The 25,449-nt window shown below is 44.2% G+C and overlaps 3 pseudogenes; 1 reads left to right on the top strand and 2 right to left on the bottom strand.

The window, feature by feature from the left end:
* Nucleotides 1–1,139: 1,139 nt before the first annotated feature.
* The window catches only part of LOC118885347, a 45,033-nt pseudogene continuing 20,723 nt past the window's right edge, over nucleotides 1,140–25,449 (top strand).
* On the bottom strand, nucleotides 7,842–8,913 carry LOC118885228 (annotated as a pseudogene).
* Nucleotides 12,756–13,423, bottom strand: LOC118885232 (annotated as a pseudogene).

Below are 25,449 nucleotides of genomic sequence, written 5' to 3'. Positions count from 1 at the left end.
CGCCTGCCAATGCAGGGGATACGGGTTCAAGCCCCGGCCCGGGAAGATCCCGCACGCTGAGGAGCAACTAACCCCGTGCGCCACAACTACTAATCCTGCATGCCACAACTACTGAAGCCCGCGCGCCTAGAGCCCGTGCTCCACAACAAGAGAAGCCACTGCAATGAGAAGCCCGGGCACCGCAATGAAGAGTAGCCCCCACTCACAGCAACTAGGGAAAGTCCGCGCGCGGCAACGAAGACCCAACGCAGCCAAAAAATAAATTAATATAAATAAAAGAATAAAAGTTAAAAAAATTAGTGTGAAAATAAATTATGAATATTGTTTCTCACTGAATCCAGACAGACTTACCAAGTTTGTAGTTGTAGTAATATTCGTCACAACTGACTTTGTGTGTTTAGGCCTAATGGTCTGCACTAGTGGCTCCATCGTCCTTTGCCTGCACAAGCACAAGCACAGGCAGCGAGTCCAACACATCTTCCAGATCTTCTGCTGAGGCCATAGCCACATGTACTATCTGGATCATTATGAGCTCCTTTTCCCCCTTTACTCACATTCTTCTCTTCTGTCTATTTGGATGAGTCTATTTGCTATTCCAGGACAGTGGCTGGTGCATACCTCTATGTTTTTGTCTGGGAAGGAACCAGCCTGGAGTCTTTTCTCTCTCGTCCTGACCCAACGCACTGAACCCGTCCATCCTCTTCAACGTAGGAGGGACAGACCCACGTTGTGTCTAAGTGACTCTGTAGAATGATGTGTCCATGTCCATGCATCACTTTGGGAGCCGCTGAAATCATATCTTTAGCCTTCAAAAGTAGCTGAGCTTGAAGAAGGCTGAAGTGATTCCTTTCTCAACACTTCGGTGACCTGCAGACAAGATTCCCAGAAATCAGCCTTCGGCCTCTTTAAGAAGGAGTTAAGCTCCGCCTCTGCGCCCGGAAGTTGGCAGCTCCACTTCCCAGTGTCCCTGGTGGGGCCGTTTAACCTGTGTTCCCCGTCACTGATGCGGCGCGCCGCTTGCCGAAGCCTGTGGAGCTGTGGGAACAGCCCAGAATGCCTTCTGCTAAGCGGAACAGACGCTAAGCCAATGAACACTGGGTAATGGCGGGTGTGTTTGGACCACAGGCTTGGGGCGGGACTTCCGGCATCGCTCAGGTAGCGGCTGTTTTGTCTGCTGTTGCGTCTGTCCGCTCCATCACAGCTTCAAGAATGCGGTGTTGGGCCCAAGGTGACGAGAGCGGGAAGGCTCGAATGGAAAAGTTGTCCCTTCCCAATTGCACAGCGACATATCTGAAGGTCAGCGGTGGTGGATAACAGCTGTGCCCTCGTCCCTATGCTTCTCCACCGCCCCTTACGACCCGGCTCGACCCACACCTGCGATGGCTGTCGCCGCGTGGAGGGACCCAGCTCAGGTAAATACAGCGTCCTGCAGGTCCTCACCCTACCTTACCCCCACTCGTGTCCTAAGAGTGAGGGGCGCCTGATCACATCACTGCTTCCCAGCCACAAAGATTTTAAAAAATCTTTCTGAAAGAATATAAAATATTTATTAGATACAAATGATTAATATTCCTGACTATGAGTTCATGATATTTTATGGTCAAGAACTACTGAGATCCTCTCTCTTTTCTTTTTTAATATTTATTTAATTTATTTATTTGGTTGCGCCAGGTGGGCTCCTTAGTTGTGGCATGCATATGGGATCTAGCACCCTGACCAGGGATCCAACCCTGGCCCCCTGGTTAAGACTGCTGAGCGCGGAGTCTTAACCACTGTGCTACCAGGGAAGTCCCCCAAAGCCTCTCTTTATTCGACAATTCTTATGCATCAAAATTGAGAGAACATGAACCCAGGAGAGAAGCATATAATTTTAAGGTAAGAGTTAAAGTCAGCTGTTATTTCTGATAATATAGCAGGGAAGGATCCAGAGCTCACTTATGTACTGAAACAATTTAAAATGCAGGATTTGAAAAACACACAAAGACATACTTGATCACCATCTGAGAGTCTGCACTGGAATAAGGCTTTAAGAGTCTAAAGAATGTAGGAAGCCTTTTGCAGCAAGTTCTCATGTGTTCAGCTCTAGGCAGTCTACACTGGAGAAAGGCCTTACTGGTAGTGCAGTGAATATGGGAAATCCTTTAGCCAAAACTCCTATCTCAATGGCCATTTGAGAGTTCACACTGGAGAAGGCCTTATGAGTGTGGGGAATGTGGCAAAACCTTTATGTACAAATATAAACTTGTCCAGCACCAGAGAACTCACAGCAGCAAAAGGCCTTTATAGTATAGCTAATGTGGGACGTTCTTTAGACAAAACTTCAGCCTCGTTAAATACCAGAGAATTCACCCTGGATCGAGGCCTTATAAATGCAGCAAATGTGGGAAGTCATTTAGAAAACATTGCAGCCTCATTCCCCACTGAAAATGTCACACCATGGACAGGCCCCATAAAAGCAAATGTGGGAAATCATCATTTCCAGGTCTAACATTTTTTTAGTACTAGAAAGTTCACACTTAAGAAAGGTCTTAGATCTGCAGAGAATGTGACTGGTGGTAAAAGTCATTTCTTTGGACTTCCCTGGTGGCGCAGTGGTTAAGAATCCACCTGCCGATGCAGGGGACACGGGTTTGATCCCTGATCTGGGAAGATCCCACATGCTGGGGGGCAACTAAGCTCGTACACTGCAACTACTGAGCCTGTGTTCTAGAGCCCACGAGCCACAACTACTGAGTCCGTGTGCTGCAACTACTGAAGCCCTTGCGCCTAGAGCCTGTGCTCTGCAACAAGAGAAGTCACCGCAATGAGAAGCCCACGCACCGCAACGAAGAGTAGCTCCCACTCGCTGCAACTAGAGAAAGCCCGCGCGCAGCAGCGAAGACCCAATGCAGCCAAAAAAAACAAAAACGAAAGTCCTTTCTTTTATGAAATGTGGGTGAGAGTAGATGATAGTTGATGTCTGTGAGATGTCCTCTTTGGACCAAAATCATCAGCAAATCATCCTCTCCCCCACCACTGTGACCATTAAATCCTCCCACTCACACTTCCCCCTTACCTCATGTCTACTTTCCTCCATGGCTGTTGGCCCCACACAGCTGCTATGAGCTGTTTCCTCCTTAGTGTAGCACCCAGGAACACATCTCTGGAGCCATTCCACATGGTGTCAAATCCCAGCTCTGCTACTTTTGAGCAGTGTGACCCTGGGCAAGTTAATGAACTCTGTACATCAGTTTCCTTCTTGTTAAAATGGGGTAATATGACATCTACTGTGCAAGATTGTTATTAGGATAAAATGTTTAAGAGAGGAGCACAGAACACAGCCTGATGCTGTGGGTGAGTTAGTGGTTTTGATCCCTGCTGTCATTAGCATTGTGATCATCCTGCCTGATCTCAGCGCCTTGTGGAAATTAAGTCTATACACTTCTATTCCTTGGTCATCAATTTTAAAGATCCACCTATATCTGTTTCGGAACTTCTGTTTCCCTTCTTATTCTCCACAGTAGAAGTCTTGCTTCAGGCCATGGCCAATTGCTATAACAGAGTATGCATGATACTTTCTCATGTTTTCTCTGTGAATTTGCTTCATTTATTTCCTGGATCTTCTGTATCTTAATCATCTCTACTCAACAAAAAATATGCTCTGATTGGATGAAAAATAAAGCCAACAAAAATATTCTTGGATCTATAATGACCTTTAAACTGTGTTGACTTTACTCATAAAATCAAGCTATTAGAAGTTGAGTAGTTCTTGAAAGGGAAGTGTGTTGTTCCTTTTTTAAATCCCATTTACTCTTTTTGTTTTTTGTTTTTGTTGTTTTTTGGCTGTACCGCATGCGGGATTTTAGTTCCCTGACCAGGGATTGAACCCGTGCCCCCTGCAGTGGAAGTGTGGAGTCTTAACCACTGGACTGCCAGGGAATTCCTTCCATTTACTCTTTATTTCATTTTTTAACTAAAATGTACAATGATGCACACAAATCTTATGGGTTCACTTAAATTTTTACACATGTATAAACCAAAATATTCTTCACTCAGATCAAAATTTAGAATATTTCCAACACTTCGGTAGGTTCCTGGTGGCCCATCCTTGTCAATAGCTCCTCCTACAATGGTAACCACTATTTACACTATCACCATGGATTTGTTTTGACTGTAATTGAGTGGAAGTAAGTGGTGACCTACAAAATTTTCTCTTTTGTGTCTTCCTTGTTTTGAACATTATTAGGTCTATGGCATTCGTCTGTTACACATACCAGAATTAAGTTAGGATGAGGTCAGAATGCAGTAGTGTAAGCCCTTAATTCAATATAACTGGAATCCATATAAGAACAGATAATTTGGATACAGTCCTTAGAAGAGAATGCCAGGTGAAGATGAAGGCAGAGATTGGGTTGATGCTTCTGTGTAACAGGGTTCATTAGAGATTGTGAACAAATCATCAGAAGTTTTGGGAAAGTCATGAAACAGCTCTCAGAAGGAACCAACCCTGCTGACATCTTGATCTCAGGCTTCTAGCCCCCAGAGCTGTGAGAAAATAGAGGGACCCAGAGACATGTCACTCTTGTCTACTTGCTTTATGGCTGCCTGATTTTCTTCTCCACATTTTTTCTGTTAGCCTGTCTGAATTCCTCTTTCATTTCTGACCAAACTGACTGATCCTCACATCCATTTTAAAGCCTTCACTACACATGCAGCGAAGATCAGTAAAGAGTGTGTTGAACTCACAGCTACTGAGCATTCTTTTAGCATCTCTATAGCCATTGTTGACATACACTATTAAAAATTCTTTTCCAGGTGCAATTTGCTAGTGGAAGTTAAGAGGAGTTTTTCTCTAAATTTCTCTCATCACTGAAAGAGATGATCGTCCTTTCCCATTTTGTGAACTGAAAGAGTCACATAAGAAAAACATCACTGAATGTTTGCAAGTTTCAAATGGCAGGAATGATCAGGGATGTGAAGAATCCCCAGATATAAATGTTACTGTGAAATAGAAGCATGTTTTATATGTACTTAATATCTTAATTCCAATAATATCTCACCTCCATTCAGTATAAAGATCTCAGATACTTCTTGGTTCTTAGTGTACCACTTACAAGACATTAAACAGTTTGGTTTAACCAATATTCAGACCACAAACACTGTGCTGAGTATCTTCATATCCCTTTCTTGGAGAGAGGCATTTTCTTTTTTTTTAAAATAAATTTATTTATTTATTCATTTATTTATTTGTTTATGGCTGCGTTGGGTCTTCGTTGCTGTGCACAGGCTTTCTCTAGTTGCGGCGAGCGGGTGCTACTCTTCTTTGTGGTGCGTGGGCTTCTCATTGCTGTGGCCTCTCTTGTTGCGGAGCACCGGCGCTAGGCATGCGGGCTCTAGAGCGCAGGCTCAGTAGTTGTGGCACACGGGCTTAGTTGCTCCGTGGCATGTGGAATCTTCCCCGAGCAGGGATCGAACCCGTGTCCCCTGTGTTGGCAGGCAGATTATTAACCACTGCGCCACCAGGGAAGTCCGGCATTTTCTTAATTAACTCCAGTTATGCTCCTGTAGAATCTTTTTAATCAGAGGACGGTTAAGAGCCTTTATTTGTTATTGAATGACTGCAGTTCTTAAGGGTCAGCTGTGGTCAGTAAGGAGGGCAAATTTTGGATTTAAAAGCCTTTCTTGTCTCTAATACAAACTGTTCATTCTTACTCTAAGATGGTCAAACTTTTTAACAAATTTATTTCCTAATTTCTCTTAACAGTAGTTCTGTTTCTTTCCTTATAGCTCTTACTATATTTTGCTTCATCAATATAATTTTTTGCCTCATCAATATAATTCTACTAGTCATTTCTCTTTTTTTCGTTTAATTTTAGTATTTAATTAATTAATTAGTTTATTTTGGCTGCTCTGGGTCTTGGTTGTGGCATGTGGGGTCTTTGTTGTGGAATGTGGACTTCTTAGTTGCGGCATGCGAACACTTAGTTGCAGTGTTCAGGATCTAGTTCCCCGACCAGGGATTGAACACTGGGCCCCCTGTATTGCGAGCACAGAGCCTTACCCACTGGACCACCAGGGAAGTCCCCTCTGTTTAATTTTTTTTTTTTTTTGTATGTGAATGTTTATAGTGACTTTATTCATAATCTCCAATAATTATAAACAACCCAAATATCTTTCAATGGGTATATTTTAGAATAAACAGTGATACATTGATACAATAGAATGCTGACTGACAATAAAAAGAACTACTAAACCATTAAAATGTGAACAAATGTCACAGATATTATGCCAAAAAACATATTACATGATGTTCTGGAAAAGACAAAACTAGGAAAACAAAAATTTGATCAGTGGTTACTAGGAGTGGGAACTGACTTTTGAAAAAACATGAAGGAACTTTGGTGGTGGTGGTGCTTCCCAAACTGTATAGATGCCACAGCACTGCACACAAAAAAGTCAATTTTACCAAATGTAAATTATCAATAAAACCAACTTAAAAAACCCATCAGTCAGGGCTTCCCTGGTGGCGCAGTGGTTAAGAATCCGCCTGCCAATGCAGGGGACACGGGTTCGATCCCTGGTCCGGGAAGATCCCACATGCCGCGGAGCAACTAAGCTCGTGCGCCACAACTACTGAGCCTGTGCTCTAGAGCCCGTGAGCCACAACTACTGAGCCCGCGTGCCGCAACTATTGAAGCCCACGTGCCTAGAGCCCGTGCTCCACAACGAGAGAAGCCACCGCAATGAGAAGCCTGTGCACTGCAACAATGAGTAGCCCCTGCTCGCTGCAACTAGAGAAAGCCCGCGTGCAGCAACGAAAACCCAACAGAGCCAAAAATAAATAAATAAAATAAAAACCCATCAGTCATTTTTCACCTATCTATTGCCTATCTAAAAACCCAAGTCTAATGACCCATCATTTTAGGGAGCCTGTAGGGTAATGGGCACTCTTATACATGAGTATAAATTGGTACAACCTCCATGGAAGGCAGTTTGGCACCATCTACCAAAACTGCCTAAATCCTTTGACTCAGCAAAAAGCTAATTCTTACCTGGTACTTGCTCATCTGTATGCATGCCTCAAGTTACTACATCGCACTCCGGTACCCAGTACTTTCTGAAAGTTTGCTTTAACCGAAAGAACTTCATTCGTACCTGTCTTTGTTAACTGGAAAAAAATCGAGATTTTCACATTTATGAAAAAAGGCAAAGGGGGAAAACAGCAGTTTGTTTTGCAGAGAGCCACTAGAGACGGCAGCATGTCTGGGCAGTGGGAGTGCCACTGCCAAGCTCTTTCCCTGGGAACTACACTCTGGCATCTCAGCATCCAGAGCCATCACTTTGAACTGTCTGTGAGCATCTGTGTTTTATCCCATTTTATGCCTCTGTTAGCAAGATGTGTCATAAGGTAATTTCTTCACTTTTTGCCATTTTGGCTTACAGAAGGTTTCAGAGGCATACTCTACTTTTGGATAGCAGGGGAAACCTGTATAATTACAAATGATGGAAACCCAAATATCCATAGAATGCACTACTATACTATGCAGCAGTAAAGATGGACACTTCCTATGGAATAATCAAATTCATTTGTTATCTGTATAACAGCATGTACTGCACATGGGGTTTTTGGTTAAAAACGGGGAAAGGTAATTATACTAATTTGTTGTGTATGCTTTAAGAAACTAGGTACACAAGAAACTAATAGTAATGACTATGGAGAAGGACTGAATTGGGCAGAAATGGATGTTAATTCATGGAAAGGGAGGGAAGTTTGTGGCCTGAGGAGCCCACAGTTGTTTCTTGTACAGTTAGTACTGACTTGTTCAGTGATGGCTGGGGAAATGCCACTACTTTGTATTGGTAGGTGCTTTGTGAAAAAGCTGAGAAGACACTTAGGAAGCTAAGAATGTTGATCCAAAGAGGGGATTCCACGGCAGCTGATAGCACTCCCCTCCAATCCCACTCCTCTTAGTAGAGGCTAACATCCCATCAAATTGGCTGAGTCATACCACACCTTCAGGGAGATTAAAAAAAGAGAGAGAGAGAGAGAAAACACAAAGGAAATGGACTGAGTTATTTAATTAGGTTCTTTGTAAGAAGTTTAGAACACTGCTTTGTGAGGATAAATTCCGTTTGTGAGAGCAAACACAGAGCGGAGGTAGCCCTGGAGCTGAGGAACAGCTTTGATTCTTCGCAGAATTTGTGAGTCCACAGCTTTTTGATCAACCTTGCGCTGCTCTGTAATCTCGTATTTCTCTCTGTGTTGAAGATCTCACCTTCCTGGTGCCTGGGCTTACGCAGCTTCTTCTTGAAGTAAGCGTCAGTGAGATGTTCGGGGATTTTCACACCACTGATATCAATTTTGGTGGAAGTGGCAATGACAAATTTCTGGTGTGTTCTCCGCAGAGGATCTCGATTGAGGGACAGAGGCCCAGTCACAAGTAGCAAGCCACTGCGCAGCTGCTTCAGAAAATGACCCTCTTGCCTCTGTGGTGCCCAGTGAGGATAATCAGAATGATGCTAGCGCGCAGTTTTCTCACATGCTTACTGTAGGGTTTTTGCCGTGACTCAACAGCTTTCAAGGCACATCTTCAGTAGGATAATACCTAGGCATTTTGCGAAGTTTAACCACCTGGGTAACACCATTCTTGTCACCACCAACTGGTTTTGTGACAGTAGCAAGGACCTTCACCTTCTTTTTCTTTTCAACCTTGGATTTAGATGCTGAATACTTCCTCTTGTACAAGGCCTTTCTGGAATACATAGCCGATCGGGAATATCTGCCAATTCCTCTGACCAGGACAGGGTTTTGGCTGCAGTGGGGCTTCCCCTTCTTAACCTGCTTCACCTTTTTAACCTTGCCACCAGCCTCAGCCTTCTTGGCTTCAGGTTTTTCTCCTTAGTATCTGGCTTCTCAGCCTTTTCACCTGCCATATTGCAAGATGGGAAAGAGCCCCTCTTTTTAATTTTAAAGGATGTTAATAGGTTCATCATCTTGGCAGGGTGCTGAAGCAGTCTTGAGTTTTCTACTCCCTACATTCTTCTGCGATTCATTCTGATTCTCCTCTCTGCACTGCTGCTGCCTCCCATTAAAGCCCTCACCCTCTCCACCTGGAATATATATTTAAACTTGACATATATGTCATGTGTTACCATCAAATGCAGGTATTTGTTAAAACTGGGGATATAGTCGAGCACAAAACATAAAAACCACTACCTGTCTAGTGGTAATGAGCTCCCTTCAGCTTTTGTTTATCTGGTAATGTCTTTATTTCTCCCTCATTTTAAAAAAAATTAATTTATTATTTATTTTTGGCTGCATTGGGTCTTCGTTGCTGCACGCGGCTTTCTCTAGTTGCGGCGAGTGGGGGCTACTCTTCATTGCGGTGCCCGGGCTTCTCATTCTGGTGGCTTCTCTTGTTCCGGAGCATGGGCTCTAGGCACATGGGCTTTAGTTGCAGCATGTGGGCTCAGTAGTTGTGGCTGGCGGGCTCTAGAGTGCAGGCTCAGTAGTTGTGGTGCACGGGCTTAGTTGCTCCGTGGCAAGTGGAAACTTCCTGGACCAGGGCTCGAACCTGTGTCCCCTGCATTGGTAGGCAGATTCTTAACCACTGCACCACCAGGGAAGCCCTCTCCTCTTTTTTTTTTTTTTAAATACATATATGCTCTTTTTTTTAAGAAATAAATTTATTTATTTATTTATTTATTTATGGCTGCATTGGGTCTTCGTTGCTGTGCACAGGCTTTCTCTAGTTGCGGCGAGTGGGGGCTACTCTTCGTTGCCGTGCGTGGGCTTCTCATTGTGGTGGCTTTTCTTGTTGCAGAGTGTGGGCTCTAGGCACGTGGGCTTAGTAGTTGTGGTTCACAGGCTTTAGAGCGCAGGCTCAGTAGTCGTGGCACGCCGGCTCGGTAGTTGTGGTGCATGGGCTTAGTTGCTCTGCGGCAGGTGGGATCTTCCCGGATCAGGGCTCGAACTCATGTCTCCTGCATTGGCAGACGGATTCTTAACCACTGCGCCACCAGGGAAGCCCATCCCTCATTTTTTAAAGGGAGCTTTGCCAGGTATAGAATTCTCAGTTGACAGTTTTGTTTTTAATCTCTGTGGGGGAAAGAGGGCTTGGAGTTTACTAGTCCACCATTTTGCTGATGTCACTCCTCACATAGTGTTTTAATTGAAACTTTTTTAACTTAAAAAAAGAATGGGTCTAGCAATCTGGATTGGATGACCTGGTGACACAGTAAAAACTTGGTCAGAACTAGGAATAAACTAGGAAAAAGAGCACACTATGTTTTTGCCTTTTCCTGTTTGCACACCTACCCGTATGCCATTTCTTTCAAGAAGTTTTTAGAAACAACATGTATGTAATTTCAAAATTTAAATAATTATTTTACTGAAAATATTATCATGGAAATGTTTTATCTTTATTTCCTTCTCTTATTTATTAATGTAGAACACTGTCATATTGACTTTAGTTTTCATTGGAAATAATTCCTTTTTTGGCTAAATACAAAGTTTGGTACACAGGTTTATTTTAGTTTTGTTTTCATTTATGTGACTATATCTTAAACTATTTTGTTATATCTATTCAGGCACAATAATTACATAATTCTAAAACAAAAACAAAACAAGTACATTCTGAGCGCTATAGTTTCATCCTTTTTCCTCTGTCCTCTTCCTTCTCCTCATCTCACAGGTGCCCCTTGTATACAGTTTTTATTTTTCCATTATTAAGATACAAATGCATAAATATATAGAAATGCATAAACTATATGAATTATATTCATTTTCTTGCCAAAATAAAGCTAGCTGCACAAAGTATTCTGATAGTTACTGACAGTTTAGGTCTGCATAGTTGAAATAACTTACTCATGTCCACAGCTGCCCAGTGCTCTCTTAGGAGGATGCACCCTGATTTATTCAATCTTGGTTATTACCAAAAATGCTGCAAAAATAGTTTTGTGCTTGTGAAAAAATCTGCTTTTAACATTTATATAAAGTTGGAATAATTGTTAGGAGAGCAAACAAGTTTACTGGCTCTAATAACAGGTACTCAATATTTTATAGTTTCCAGAGTCCTCTGATTGCAATAATATCAAACTCCAACATTCCCTCTAAATTTAGAAATAATGGTTTTTACTAATCTAAATGTGAGTATTAATTTCCTCATTCAGACTAAGGCTGGGATGCTTGGAACTTTCTCACTCCTTTATCTGTATAACTTCACTTTGGTCACTGTATACATTCTTCCATCCACTGACTTGATTCTTAATCAGCTGGTCATGGCCAGCTCTTTGGTGCTTTCCCTCCAAAGAAATCCCTCTGATAATAGCAGCTTTTGGATTGCAATACCGCCTGTATGATTTTGGATGTAAAGTTCTATTTACACTGAATGGGCAGAGGGGTATCCCTCAGCACCACCTGCCTCTTGAGTGACTTCTAGGCCAGTAAGCTTTGTCCAATTCCTTTACCACCTGTCACACTTGGGGCATAGTCTCCACTTTTCCCAGTTGTCCAAGCTGGCAGAGGGGTCCTGTGTGGGGGTCAAGCCACCAGGGTGAGCCCTGGACTGTGGCTGAGAACAGTGCCAGCCCTTTACCACACAACTGCTGAGACAATCTCGGGACTGGCCTGAGGGAGCAGGACCTGTCCAGGACAATGTACCCATCACCGAGGCTTCCTGCTATCCTCAAAGTACTGTGGCCAAACGCCGCCCCAACCTTGCAACCCAGACTTACCTGCATCCCAAGGCCCTAAGAGGGCATCTTCACCTCTCCTCTTTCGTTCTAATGTACTTTTAATTTAGTACTTCCTTCATATTTCCTGTCTGTGTTCCTTAAATGGTCGAAAACTCACACAGGCAGGCTTGTCTGTCTTGTTTTCTGACTTTTCTTATGCACCTACAGTAGTGCCTAAAACTCAGTAGATGCTCATTGAACATTTACTGAAGAACTGAGGGACTTCTGTGGTGGGGCACTGGATAAGAATCCGCCCGCCAATGCAGGGGACACGGGTTTGATCACTGGTCCGGGAAGATCCCACATGCTATGGAGTAACTAAGCCCATGCTCCACAACTACTGAGCCTGCGCTCTAGAGCCTGCGAGCCACAACTACTGAAGCCTGCACACCTAGAGCCTGTGCTCCGCAACAAGAGAAGCCATCGCAATGAGAAGCCCGCGCACCGCAATGAAGAGTAGCCCTTGCTCGGGGCAACTAGAGAAAGCCTGCGCGCAGTAACGAAGACCCAAAAACAAATAAAATTAAATTTTAAAAAATTTATTAAACATGACACCCTAGATTCCACATCCATTTTTGCTTTTTATTGTCAAGGCTACCTTGAAAGTCCTTTTAAGCTATACTTCAAAGTATTAATGTTTTCACGAATGAAAAAATAATCACATTTCTAAAACAAAATCCTGAGTGGCCAAAGTTTCAGCATAGCCACTGCTCAGATAACTGTCTCTTCTCAGACTCCAGTGTGTCCTGTTCAGTTTTCTTTGAGATCTTAACTTTTGTTTTTCAATCCTCTACTGATATTTTCCCAGAGCTATCCAGCCATTATCTTTAAATAAGTACATAATCATTAGTGGCTTTCAGTGATTTTCATTTCACAACTTTTTCTGGAATAATCTCAACTTCCCATGCCCACGCAATCCCTACTATAACAGTAGGAATAATAATCACTTCTCATAAAAGAGATCAGATTTTGGTGTCCCCCCAATTTTTTTTTTGTGTGTGGGTTTTTCCACACTTTAATTTATTCATTTTTCAATAAGTTTAAATCCTTGAGGGATACGGCATCACACAGATTCTATGTCCACGGCCTTGGCAGCAAGGTTGCTTGGGAATTCGGCACGAAAAATGCCACTATCTCCGTGAACACAAGGTACCTTTCCCCAGGTTACTCTGGTTTTGTTCGGTTTTCCACCAGGAGTTACTTTGTTTGCTTTGTACACGTAAGCATGTCTCTTGCCTAGATATTTAGAATTCTGTTTCATTTCGAGCATAGACCCCTTCAATTTTTTTTAAAAATTATTAGCACCTTTTAAATTATTTATTTATTTATTATTATTATTATTATTTTTGGCTCTGTTGGGTCTTCGTTTCTGTGCAAGGGCTTCCTCCAGCTGCGGCAAACGGGAGCCACTCTTCATCGCGGTGCGCGGGGCTCTCACTATCGCGGCCTCTGTTGTTGCGGAGCACAGGCTCCAGACGCGCAGGCTCAGCAGTTGTGGCTCACGGGCCTAGTTGCTCCGCGGCATGTGGGATCCTCTCAGACCAGGGCTCGAACCCGCGTCCCCTGCATTAGCAGGCAGACTCCCAACCACTGCGCCACCAGGGAAGCCCCAGACCCCTTCAATTTTAAGAGCTGTGTGCTCCCTCTGGTTCCAGAGACTGGGCTTATAGCCAGCAAAAATGGCCTTGGACCACAGCCTTCCAGGCATATTTGTCCTTTCAGAAGTCCTGTTCCCAGCGGGCCTCCACAGGCTTCAAGATGGTTGAAACAGAAAGGCCGATGTCCCAAACTTTTATCTCAGGGTTCTGGTATCTTTGCACAGGTGCTCTAACCGGGCCACTTTACCTGGCGGTTCAGGTGAGCAGCGCTCCACGCTCGGTCCCAGAGCTGTTGGAACTACATTTCCCAGAGGACGCTGCGCCGGGGGCCTTAGGCGTTAAGCCAATTAAAGTTCAGGAGAAGGACACTTCCCTGCGAGAGCATCGCCTAGGGGCGGGACTTCTGGCATTCTCCTCGTGGCGGTCGTTTTGTAGGCACTTGGGGTGTGTTCGCTCCGTCTCAGGTTCCGCAGCTGTGAGTCGAGACCGAGAAGGTCGGAGAGGAGACGCTGTCCGTGCCAGGCCTGGGATAGGGTCCACTGTGCCCGCGTTCCCCCTCCTCTCCCGCCGTTCCCCGCCCCGTCCACAGTCCGATGGCGGCGGCGGCGCTGAGGAACCCGCCTCAGGTAAACGCTCGTCCTCGGACCCTCACCGCCCTCACCTCACCAGACACTAAAGCCCCGAGTGCGGGGCGCCTGCTCGTGCCCGCAGCCCAGGCCCCGGTGTCCAGGACGGTGAGGCGGCCGTGGGTGGGGCCCTGTTTCTGACAGACGGTGTGATGGCGCGTGGCAGAGGGTCACAGGCGGAGGGACCGGCAGGTGCAAAGGCTTGGAGGTCGGGTTGAGCCGGAGGATACGGGAACCCCGAGATCTGCCTTGTGCGTTCAGGGAACAGAGAAGGTGAGGCAGAGTCGCGCTTGGAATGCCAGGCTGCCATTTTCAGGAGGCCGGGAGCATTGAGAGTTGTGAACAGAAAAGGACTGTCCTGATTTAGGCTTTCAGAAGTTTTCCAAAAGCTGTTCAGAGGGTTAGACTGGTTGCCTCGCATATAGGTACCAGAATGTGTAGGTGCTTGCAAGGGAGACTGAGCTAGTTCAAGGGAATCTCAAGTCTCCTTTGTTTCTCATGGGAACAGAGAGCAGGGTGCAGGAGTCAGGACTGGAATGGCTTTCTGAGAAGTTGAGTGTCTATTCTGCAGGTGATGGGAACAATGGGAGGTTTGGAGCGGAGGAGGGAGGTGATCTGACCCAGCTCTTATCAGGCTCCCTGTGACTGCAGAATGGAGAACCGAATGGGGCGGGAGGGGGGTGGTGGCGGTGAAGAAGGTGGTAGGAAAACCAGGGAATACGCTACTGCAATAGTCCAGGTGAGTCTTGATGATGTGGACCAGTGTGGTGACCTTGGAGGGGGTAGACATGGTTAGATCCTGAATTCAATTTTTTCATTAGATCTGCTCAGATTTTCTGATTTTGAAGGTGAGAGTAGAAGTCAGGGATGACCGCAAGGTTTTGGGGTGTAGCAGCCAGAGGGATGGAAGCTCCATCAGTTGGGATCTGGAATTTGGTAGTAGGATTAATTTTCTTTTTCTTTTTCTTTTTCTTTTCTTTTTTTTTTTTGACTGCGTTGGGTCTTCGTTGCTGTGCCTGGGCTTTCTCTAGTTGTGGTAAGCGGGGGGCTACTCTTCGTTGCGGTGAGCGGGCTTCTCATCGTGATGGCTTCTCTTGTTGCGGAGCATGGGCTCTAGGCACACGGGCTTCAGTAGTTGCAGCACGTGGGCTCAGTAGTTGTGGTGCGTGGGCCCTAGAGTGCGTGGGCTTCAGCAGTTGTGGTGCGCAGGCTCAGTAGTTGTGGTGCACAGGCTTAGTTGCTCCGTGGCAAGTGGGATTTTCCCAGACCAGGGATCGAACCCGTATCCCCTGCATTGACAGGCGGATTCTTAAGCACTGCGCCACCAGGGAAGCCCCAGAATTAATTTTCAATCGGTATTAGGGTTTTTGTTTTGGCCATGTTAAGTGTATGAGATGTTTCAGAGAACAAATCAGTAGAGGTATTAAGTGGGCAGCTGGACACACAGGTCTAGGTCTCTGGGGAGGGTTTCAGGACAGACACCTGAAGAAGGTGGTGGATAGTATGTGGACCAGGGTGGAGCTGTGTGTCTTGGCTTAGATGGCTAGAACAGAATACTTTTTATTTCTCACAGTTCTAGAAGCTGGGAAGTCCAAAATCAAAGTATTGGCAGGTTGGATTCCTGGTGAGGGACTCTCTTCCCATCTTGCAGATGGTTCCCTTCTCCCTGTATCCTCACGTAGACTTTTCTTGGTAGAAGGAGGTGGAAAGAGCAAGAGATGCCTGTCTTCCTCTTATAAGGGTTCCTTCTTACAACCTAATCTAAACCTGATTACTTCCCAAAGGCCATGCCTCCAACTACCATCACATTTGGGGTTAAGGCTTCAACATAACAAATTTTGGGAGGATGCATACATTCAGTCCATAACACTGTGGGTCACATTTAGTGGCGATAATCTTGGTCATGATAGTGTTAATAATAGCCCGGGAAGGGGAGAGTGGGGTCTGAGGGCTGGGCCTTGTCCTTGGGCACCAAGGTGGAGTATGATAGACATCACAAACATAGGTGAAGGAGATAAGTGGTCCTGGGAACAGTGTGGGAAAGAGGATGAGCTACCAGGTGATTTAGATTTCTGAGGGATGAGTGCACATGAGACGGAAATGGCGGCAAAGGAGCAATTGAGGCAAGATTGACAGTGAGGCCAGGACTACTGCTTATTCACTGCTCTATGGGCTCACCAGGGTTTTGCTGTGACCTTCTGTTTCTGGGGGTTTTTAGTCAGGTTGCTGGATTAGTTTAAGGGGCACAAGTGGTCATCTGGGAGAGTCACTGGACCTGGGGTGGAAAGTGTCTGGGACTCTGTTTTGAATGATGGTTAGGAAAGGAGAGGAAGTCTGTGACGGGAGAGCACATCAAGTGTAGCTCATGTGGAAGAGGGACATGGCTGTATGAGATCCACAAGTGGTTCTGGGTGGCTGAGGTTGAAGCAAGGAGCAGAGTCAGGCAGGACTGCCAATGGCAGTGGGGACCAGTGGAGGTCTGGGTAGTTGGATTCTGTTTGAATTTGCTGAGCACTCTGTATATGCCACGTGTTCTGTGACACGTAGGAAGGAGAGGCAGATGCCTGTGTTGCAGGGCAGGAAAGAGGTGGTGACTGTGAAAGAGTCACGTTGTACAAAGAGTGATGTGGAAAGGGAGTATAAGCTGATGGCCTGAGGGCCCTGGCACTGAGGACATAAGGGTGAAATGTGAGCCCACACCCTTGGTTATGTCCGGGAGGCATGATCTGGGGCATCCTAGGAGAATTGCCTCGTAAGAGGGAGTCCTTCCCTGTGTGCCAGGCCCAGAGCATAGATATCATCTGTCTGCCCACCTGCCTGGTGCTGTGGGTGGACAGGGTAATCAAAGGGACCATGAGAAGAGTGTGCACATCAGTGACACCAGGGCCTGGTATCTCCTCTGAGATGAGAAAGTGGTGGGGGGTGGTGAGCAGGGTAGGAGTGGGTGGGTGGATGAACTTGGGGTCCTGTGAGAGAAGCTGATCATGGAACAAACTGTCCCCATCATGGCAGGCCTGTGTGACCTTTGAAGACGTGGCCATTTACTTCTCCCAGGAGGAGTGGGGGTTCCTTGATGAGGCACAGAGGTTCCTGTACCATGATGTGATGCTGGAGAACTTTACACTTACAACATCCCTGGGTAAGGCCTTCATATTCCTCCCAGTGTCCTCAACTGTCCTCTGTGTTTCCCCCTGTCCAAGAGGCAGCTCTGTCCATTCCATGGCTAGACCATGGTCTCTGCTAACTTCCCCACTTGCCTGGCATATGTGCTGTGGGTGCCAGTGCTGAGCTGTGTACACTGCCCCGAGCACTGTACTCCTCAAGCAGCCCCAATGTCTGATACCCCGAGGAATGCAGGGAAGTGTCTGGGAGTCAATCTGGCAGTCAGCCTAATAGAGCTCACATTTCTTTTCCTCTCCTTGGCAAGATGACTGTGTCCAGATCTATGGTACCTTGTGCCCCAGATTCTTCCCCTTTCCTCTTTTTTTTGAGATATAATTGGCATAGGACATATTAGTTTCAGGTGTATTACATAATGATTTGGTATTTGTATATATTGCAAAATGCTCACAACAGTAAGTCTAGTTAACATCTATCACCATATAGAGCTACACATTTTTTTTTTTCCTTGTGATGAGAACTTTTAATTTTAAGACTTTCTTGTGACTGGCTATATCAGGATTGCAGGCATTGTCATTGTCACTACTTATATATACGCTTTTCTTGAAAGACCCTGTTTTGGGATTTTGTTGTAATATTCTTTCCTTTCCTGTGGTCTGCTGTTTCCTGAGTTGCTCTGAGCCAGTGCTGACCACTCACATGTCCTGTCTTTCCCTAAGGACTTGTGTCATTCCGGTCTCACGTAGTTACAGAACTGGGGGTGTGTGGGGAGAGCCCTGATTGCTTTACAGGGTGAACATGGCAAGTTAGTCTCAGAGGAGACCTGGTCCTGGTGAGTGGCAACTGGAGGGGGGACGAGGGGAGGGCATGAAAATGAGGCTGTGTTTAATCATACTGGGAAGCTACCCTGTGTCCACCAGTGTTTTGGTGCAAGTGCCACTAGACGCAAATCATTTCTACACTTTCTTCTGCATACTTGACACTTTTCTGATTTGTCATTTCCAGTTTCTGACTGTCCCCACCTTCCAGACCTGTATGCATCATGTCCCTCTCCACTGCACCATCTGTAGTTTCTCCTGCAGTGACTTACACTTATCCAGATACCTCGGAGATGTGGGTTCAGTTCCAGACCACTGCAATACAGTGAGTCACGCAAATTTTTTTGTTTCCCAGTGCATATAGAAGTTATGTTTACATTATACTTTAGTGTATTAAGTGCAGCAGAATTATGCCTAAAAAACAATATACCTACTTTAATTTGAAAGTACTTTTTTGCTAAAAAATCCTAACCATTGTCTGAACCTTCAGTGAGTCATAGTAGTAACATCAAAGATCACTGATCACAGATCATCATAACAAATAATAATGGGACAGTTTGAAAGATTGTGAGAATTACCAGAATGTGACACAGAGATACAAAGTGAGCAAACGCTATTGGGGAAATGGCACCGATAGACTTGCTGGACGTAAGGTTGCCACAAATCTTCAATTTGTAAAGAAAAAAACCAGAATGCAGTATCTGCAAAGGGCAATACAACAAAGTGCCATGATAACGACATATGCCTGTAAAGTGTTGTGAGGTGTGCACACATTCTTAAATAGTCCTTGAAAACCAGCTACTCACTTCCAATTGTATTTCCCTGGGCCTGGACACAGCCATCCTTCTGCATAGTATGGACATGTTCCCAGCTGACAAGATCTTGCTGAAGGCTGTTGGCAGAGGAGGGAGTAAGTGATCCTGCCTCTCCTCCCTGTGTTACACCCTGTATTTGTGCCCTTTGTCCTGGAAAGTTACCCACCTTCTGTGATCTTTAGGGGCCCAGTACTGCAGAGCAGCCCTCCCTTCAAATTAGTGCCTCATCCTGAAAACATTCCCATGGATTCATTAGCACTTTATTAGCATTCCTCTGCTTTCAGATTGTCAGTGTGGAGGAGAGGATGAGGAGATTCCTTCTGAGCAGAGTGTTTCTGGAGGAGAATCACAAGTCAGGACTTCTCAGTCAGTTCCATCGACCCAGAAGACTCATCCCTGTGAGAAGTGTGTCTCAGTCTTGAAAGACATTTTGCAGCTGACTGAGCTCCAGGCAGCATATCTTGGGCAGAAACCATACTTTGGTGGGGGGTCCAGCGGCTTCTGGTTGAATGCAAGCCTTCACCAGTATCAGGAGCATGGCAATGGAGAGAAAAACTTTAAAATGGACGTGGACAGGGCCTCGATTGTGACGAGCTGCAGACTCCATGTGTCAGGGAAGCCCTTCCTCTGTGGGGAGGATGGAAAAGACTTCCTAGCTACCTTGGGCCTTCATCAGCACCAGACCACTCCCAACAGTGAGAAGCCACACAGCAGCATTGAGTCTGGGGAGGCCTTAAACAATGGAAAAAGTCATAACAAGTGGATTGAATGCAGGAAAGTTTTTGGCAACACTCATATACTTCACCACCAGAGAGTCTGCACTGGAGAAAGTCTTGATGAGTGTAGCAAATGCAAATACAGATTTGTTCAGCACCAGCAAATTCACGTTGGAGAAAGGCCTTATGAGTGTAGTGAATGTGGGAAATTCTTTAGCCGTAAAACCCACCTCATTCGACACTGGAGGGTTCACACAGGAGCAAAGCCTTATGAGTGCAGTGAATGTGAGAGGTCTTTTAGCCAGAAATCTGACCTCATTCAACACCAAAGAGTTCACACTGGAGAAAGGCCTTATGAGTGCAGTGAATGTGGGAAATCTTTTATCCAGAAATCCATCCTCATTAAACACCAGAGAGTTCACACTAATGAAAGGCCTTATAAATGCAATGAATGTGGGAAATCGTTTAGCCAAAGTTCTGGCCTCCTTCGACACAAGAGAGCTCACACTAGAGCAAGGCCTTATGAGTGCAGTGAATGTGGGAAAGCCTTTAACTGTAAAACCCACCTCGTTCGACATTGGAGAGCTCACACTGGAGTTAGGCCTTATGAGTGCAGCGAATGCAGAAAATCTTTTAGTGAGAAATCTGTCCTCATTCAACACCAAAGAGTTCACACTGGAGAAAAGCCTTATGAGTGCAGTGGATGTGGGAAAGCCTTTAGCCAGAAATCTGTCCTCATTCAGCACCAAAGAGTTCACACAGGAGAAAAGCCTTATGAGTGCAGTGAATGTGGGAAATGCTTTAGCCGCAAAACCCACCTCATTCGACACCGGACGGTGCACACTGGAGCAAGACCTTTTGATTGCAGTGAATGTGGGAGATCCTTTACTCAGAGCTCTGGTCTCCTTCGACACAGGAGAGCTCACATGCAGTGAGTATAGGAAATCCTTTACCTGCAAATCTGACGTTGGTCAACACCAAAGAGTTCACACTGGAAAAAGGTCTTGCACATGCAGTGAATGTGCTTTTTTCTTACTTAGCATCATTGTATTGGACGAAAGTCTCTGTGAGGAACCATCTGCGTGAATTGAATCTCGCGTCAGGATATCCACAGACTAGGGATTGATTCACCATAAATTTCACGGTTGTGTGGGAAGCATGTGTAACCTGCCCAAGGTCACTGCCAGTTTCTCTGGCAGAAACTATCTCACCTCTAGCATCTGGCAGGCCCTCACAGTTGGCATCAGTCACAAGCGTAGTATGCTCAGAGCAACTGGCCTCTGTGCTGTCCCGTTTGTTGGAGGAAATCGTGAGTATCCTGAGCCCTTATGGAGTCTTCATTCCCTTTTCTCTGACAAGTTAGGGCATGGACCTGACCTGTGTTGGCCCTGAGAACGCTGAGTTCTGCTGGCAGCTTGCAGAGAAGGACTAGCTTTTTCAAGGACACAGTTGGTCTCGGGTAGTTGTGATGAATGTTTCCAGCTTCCAAGTCACCCAACCAGAAATTGCCTGTTACACGTTGCTTTGGTTTGTGTAATAATAAAGGCCTTTTTGTTTAAGCACCTTAATTTTGGAAATGCTCTTCACTGTGTGGAATAGTTTGAAAGCACAATAGGACCATCAACTTGAGGGTAAATGACTTTCATGGAGATCCAAACTTTGGGTGCCTCAGAGGACATGGTATGATGGCCAAATATAGGGCTCTCGTTTTAGCCTAGTTTGCATTGCTGCCAAGGCCTCCTAGGAAAGACTACTTTGTTGTTATAATTTTTTGCCTGGATGCCAGAGGTCTGTGCATTCTAGTGCTTCTGGAGACAACATGGATTCTTTTTTTTCTTGCGCACAGGGGGTAACACACAATGGCCAGCACTACTGAGGGAAATCTTAACCCCAGTTCTCCTCCAAAGCAACCATATACCCTGATACCTGGAATTCCATAAGCTAGTGTCCATAATTGTAAGGCTGCAGGGGCAGGGAAGACCGCAATTGGTACAGAAACACTGGTTACTAGGGAGTGGAGGAGACTGCATCAAGCTACGTGGAACGTACCGCTTCTAAAGGTACATCCACAAATGTTCTACTGACAAGGACTGCAGGATGAGTGTGTCCAGAAATCTCAGGACCTCCAGGTATGTTTACGTTGTGAAGTCATTGGCAGACAAAATAAGGTTTTGGGGGATCCCTCTAGCCTTTCTGAGCTGTTGACCTCAAGGCCAGTGCTATACAGGCAACAGAAGAAGGATGGTGAGATACTGTGGTCCAGGCATGTGGTTTTTGTGACCCAGCCAGCAGTCCTCTTGACTCAGCTGGAAATGGCCTTCACTGTTTGCCAGTATTTCCTGTCCCTGAGGAGAGGCTGCACCTCAAGGCATGAGGAATGAGGTAGTGGAGTGATTTTCTGAAGAGTGGGATATTTAGATTTTTATTGTGAACCACTTTTTAAGCCTGCATGATGGTATAATGGGCATAGAAATGTACGTATTTAAAGTGTACAATTTGATAAGTTTTCATATGTATACACTTGTGAAACCATTATTATTATCATAATAATGAGCATATCTGTCACCAGCATATTTTCCTCATGCCCTTTTCTAGTCTCCTTGCTCTCCCTGGCCATACAGACAACCATTTATTTACATTCCTTTACAATAGATTGCATTTTCTAGAATGTTATGATTGATCATAAAGTGTTTACTTTATTTTTTTCTGGCTTCATTGATGCTACATAATTACTTTGAGAATCATTCATTGTACTTACATGAACATTCTTATTTCTAAGAATTCTTAGACATGGAAGCTTTCTCTTCCATGTATAATTGACTATGTTCATCCATTCATCTGTTTATGGATATTTCAGTTATTTCCAGTGTTTAGCTTTTGTAAATAAGAGCTGATATGAACATTAATTTACAATTACTTATATGGATATGTTTCATTTTTCTTGTATTAATAACTCAGAGTGCAGTACCTCAGTCGTGGGGTAGGTGAATAGTATGACTTTTTATGAAATTGCCAAACTGTAATCTAAAATGTTTGTGTTTTTTTGCATTCCCACCAGCAGTGTGTGAGACTTCTAATTCCTTCACACCATTGTCAATACCTGGTAAGGTTACTCTTTAATTTTACCCTTTTAAAATAAGTGTGTAGAGGTAATCCACTGGTTTTAATTGCTTTTCCCTAAGGATTTACAACGTTGAGCATTATTTCACGTGTTTGCTGTATATATCTTCTTTAGTAAGATGTCTATTCTTTTCTTTGTCCTATTTTCTATTTTGTGAATTTGGCTATTTTCTTTTTAGTTACAATAAGACAAACAACAAAGACACGTTGGTATTTTACTTATTCTTCAATGATGTGAGTGACTTCCTTGCTGCATGGGATAATTGTTTTTGAATACTGGAAGAATATTTTGTTATTTTTTACTTTTTTTTTTTGATGGAATGCACAGTGTATGGACACCTATACCAAACATTTAAGTTTCATCAGCATTATTAACATATTCTCCATCACTTTTCTAAGTGTAGACATTCAATATATTGCATTCAGTAATACTATAAATCAAGCCTTGGTTTGTAGTGTTTGCCAGTTTCTTTTGTATAAATACCATGAACAATTTCAAACTACCAACCTGATGTCACTGAATAGAGTTGGGAAGAGTTGGCAGTATCACACCATTCTAAACAGAGAAATGATTAGAGAGTGATGATGTTTCAATATTTGTAACTTAAAAGAGTTTAATTGATATATAATTGACTTATGTATATATTAAAAATGTCAACTTTGTTGTTTTGATGCATAAAATTTCCTTAAGCCCTTTTTAAATTTGTGCTTTTCAACTTACAAGATTTCTGATACAGGATATAGTCTACTGCTTGTAATTGCTATTTTCAAATATACACAAAAGTAGAAAAGACTGTCTTATGGATCCCCAACCTTCTGTCATTGTTTATAGTCATTCGTGTTTCATCTCTCATGCACATTAGTGGGTTCTTTTACTTAAAACCCAGAGATTGTGTTGTTTAATACATAGTTTCTTGAGAATGCTTCTCTAAAATGTAAGAGTATTTCCATAATGACAATAACTTTCTCACACAAAATAAAAATATTTTAAAGTGTGATAAATATTTTATCAGTGCTGAATTTTATCAATTTTCTCAAAAATATATTTGTTCTTTAAGGCAGACTACAGACGTACCTTGTTTTATTGTGCTTCACAGATACTGTATTTTTTTTTTAATAAATTGAAGGTTTGTGGCAACCCTGCACTGAGCAAATCTATTGGCACCATTTTTCAAACAGCATTTCCTCATTTTGTATCTCTGTGTCACATTTTGGTAATTCTCACAAGTTTTCGAACTTTTTCATTATTATTATACTTCTTATGAGATCTGTGATTAGTTATCTTTGATGTTACTTTTTTTTTTTTTTTTTGTCTGTGCCATGCAGCTTGTGAGATCCTAGTTCTCTGGCCACGCATTGAACCCGGGCCCTCAGCAGTGAAAGCACAGAGTACTAACCACTGGACTGCCAGAAAATTCCCAGTTGGTTTTTTTGTTAGTTTGTTTTTTGTTTTTGTGATGTTACTATTGTAGTTGTTTTGGAGCACCATGAGCTGTACGCCTATAAGATGGTGAACTTAATTGATAAATGTGTGTTCTGACTGCTCCACTGATTGGCCATTCCCCTGTCTTTCTCTCTCTCTTTGGCCTCCCTATTCCCTGAGACACAACAATATTGAAATTAGGCCAATTAATAACCCTACAATAACCTCCAGTGTTCCAGTGAAAGGTTGGAGTCACTTCACGTCTTTCACTTTAAATCAGAAGCTAGAAATGATTAAGCTTAATGAGGAAGGCATGTCAAAAGCTAAGAGCTTGTACGTCTGTCGGGAGTGGGCCCAGAACAGTATTTATGTACTTTTTCCAAACTTATATTTTTGGCGTTGCTTGGGCCATGCGCCTTTTTTTTTTTTTTTTTTTTTTTTTAATTAATAGACTTTTACTTTTTTTTTTTAAAGTATTTGTTTTTTATTTATTTATTTATTTATGGCTGTGTTGGGTCTTCGTTTCTGCGCAAGGGCTTTCTCTAGTTGTGGCAGGCGGGGGCCACTCTTCATCGTGGTGTGCAGGCCTCTCACTATCGCGGCCTCTCTTGTTGCGGAGCACAGGCTCCAGACGCGCAGGCTCAGTAATTGTGGCTCACGGGCCCAGCTGCTCCGCGGCACGTGGGATCTTCCCAGACCAGGGCTCGAACCCGTGTCCCCTGCATTGACAGGCAGACTCTCAACCACTGTGCCACCAGGGAAGCCCCATGCACCTCTATAGCAATATGTGTATTTACTAGGAGAGTCAGGATCCAGCAAAAGGAACAGCAAAAGCCAATGTACTTTGAGATTCTAATTTTGAGCTCCATCCACTTAGAGCTACTGGGGCAAAGCTTTAAGGCTTCGAAGCCACCAAGGAGGCAGGTAGTGCTGAGGGAAAACCCTCTGGCTACTCTATGAAAATAGAACACAAGTTTATATCCAGCAATGACCAGGAAATATTTCAGTCCAAACACTGTCATTTCCTGAGGGATCCCTTTGGAGAAAAGAACTAAGCAGTTGGCTAGGACAAGCTGGTTGAGGATTTGGTCTGTGGGTGTGAGACTTCTTCCAGTGATCGAAGTGAAAGTATAAAAACAAAGAAGTGAGGAGTTTCCCAGGATCCCATCTTTCATCTGAGTGAGGAGGATAATCACCCAGTCCAGGTTAGTAGAAACCATCACATCAGTAACTTAGGGATAATGTTTAATCGGAGTCAGAAGAATCAAATTGATGTTTGATGCCAGGACAGTAACTGCAGGGGTAACATCCATGCAGGTGTGGAAAGGAGTCATCTGGACACTAATGCAGTCACCCAGAGGCAGAGCTCTCCCCCAGTCCCTGGGGCGCCAGGTACTCCTGCATGCTGGCAGGTTGTGTTCCTTTCTGGAGGCTCTGAGGAACCAGATTCTTGCTTGTTTGGGTTGTTGGCAGAGTTCAATTCTATGTGGTTGTAGGA

The sequence above is a fragment of the Balaenoptera musculus genome, chromosome 19, assembly GCF_009873245.2.
Source record: "Balaenoptera musculus isolate JJ_BM4_2016_0621 chromosome 19, mBalMus1.pri.v3, whole genome shotgun sequence".
NCBI classification, from domain to species: Eukaryota; Metazoa; Chordata; class Mammalia; order Artiodactyla; family Balaenopteridae; genus Balaenoptera; species Balaenoptera musculus.
The sequence above is the reverse complement of the archived record's forward strand: the minus strand, read 5'-3'. Positions and strand labels throughout refer to the sequence as shown.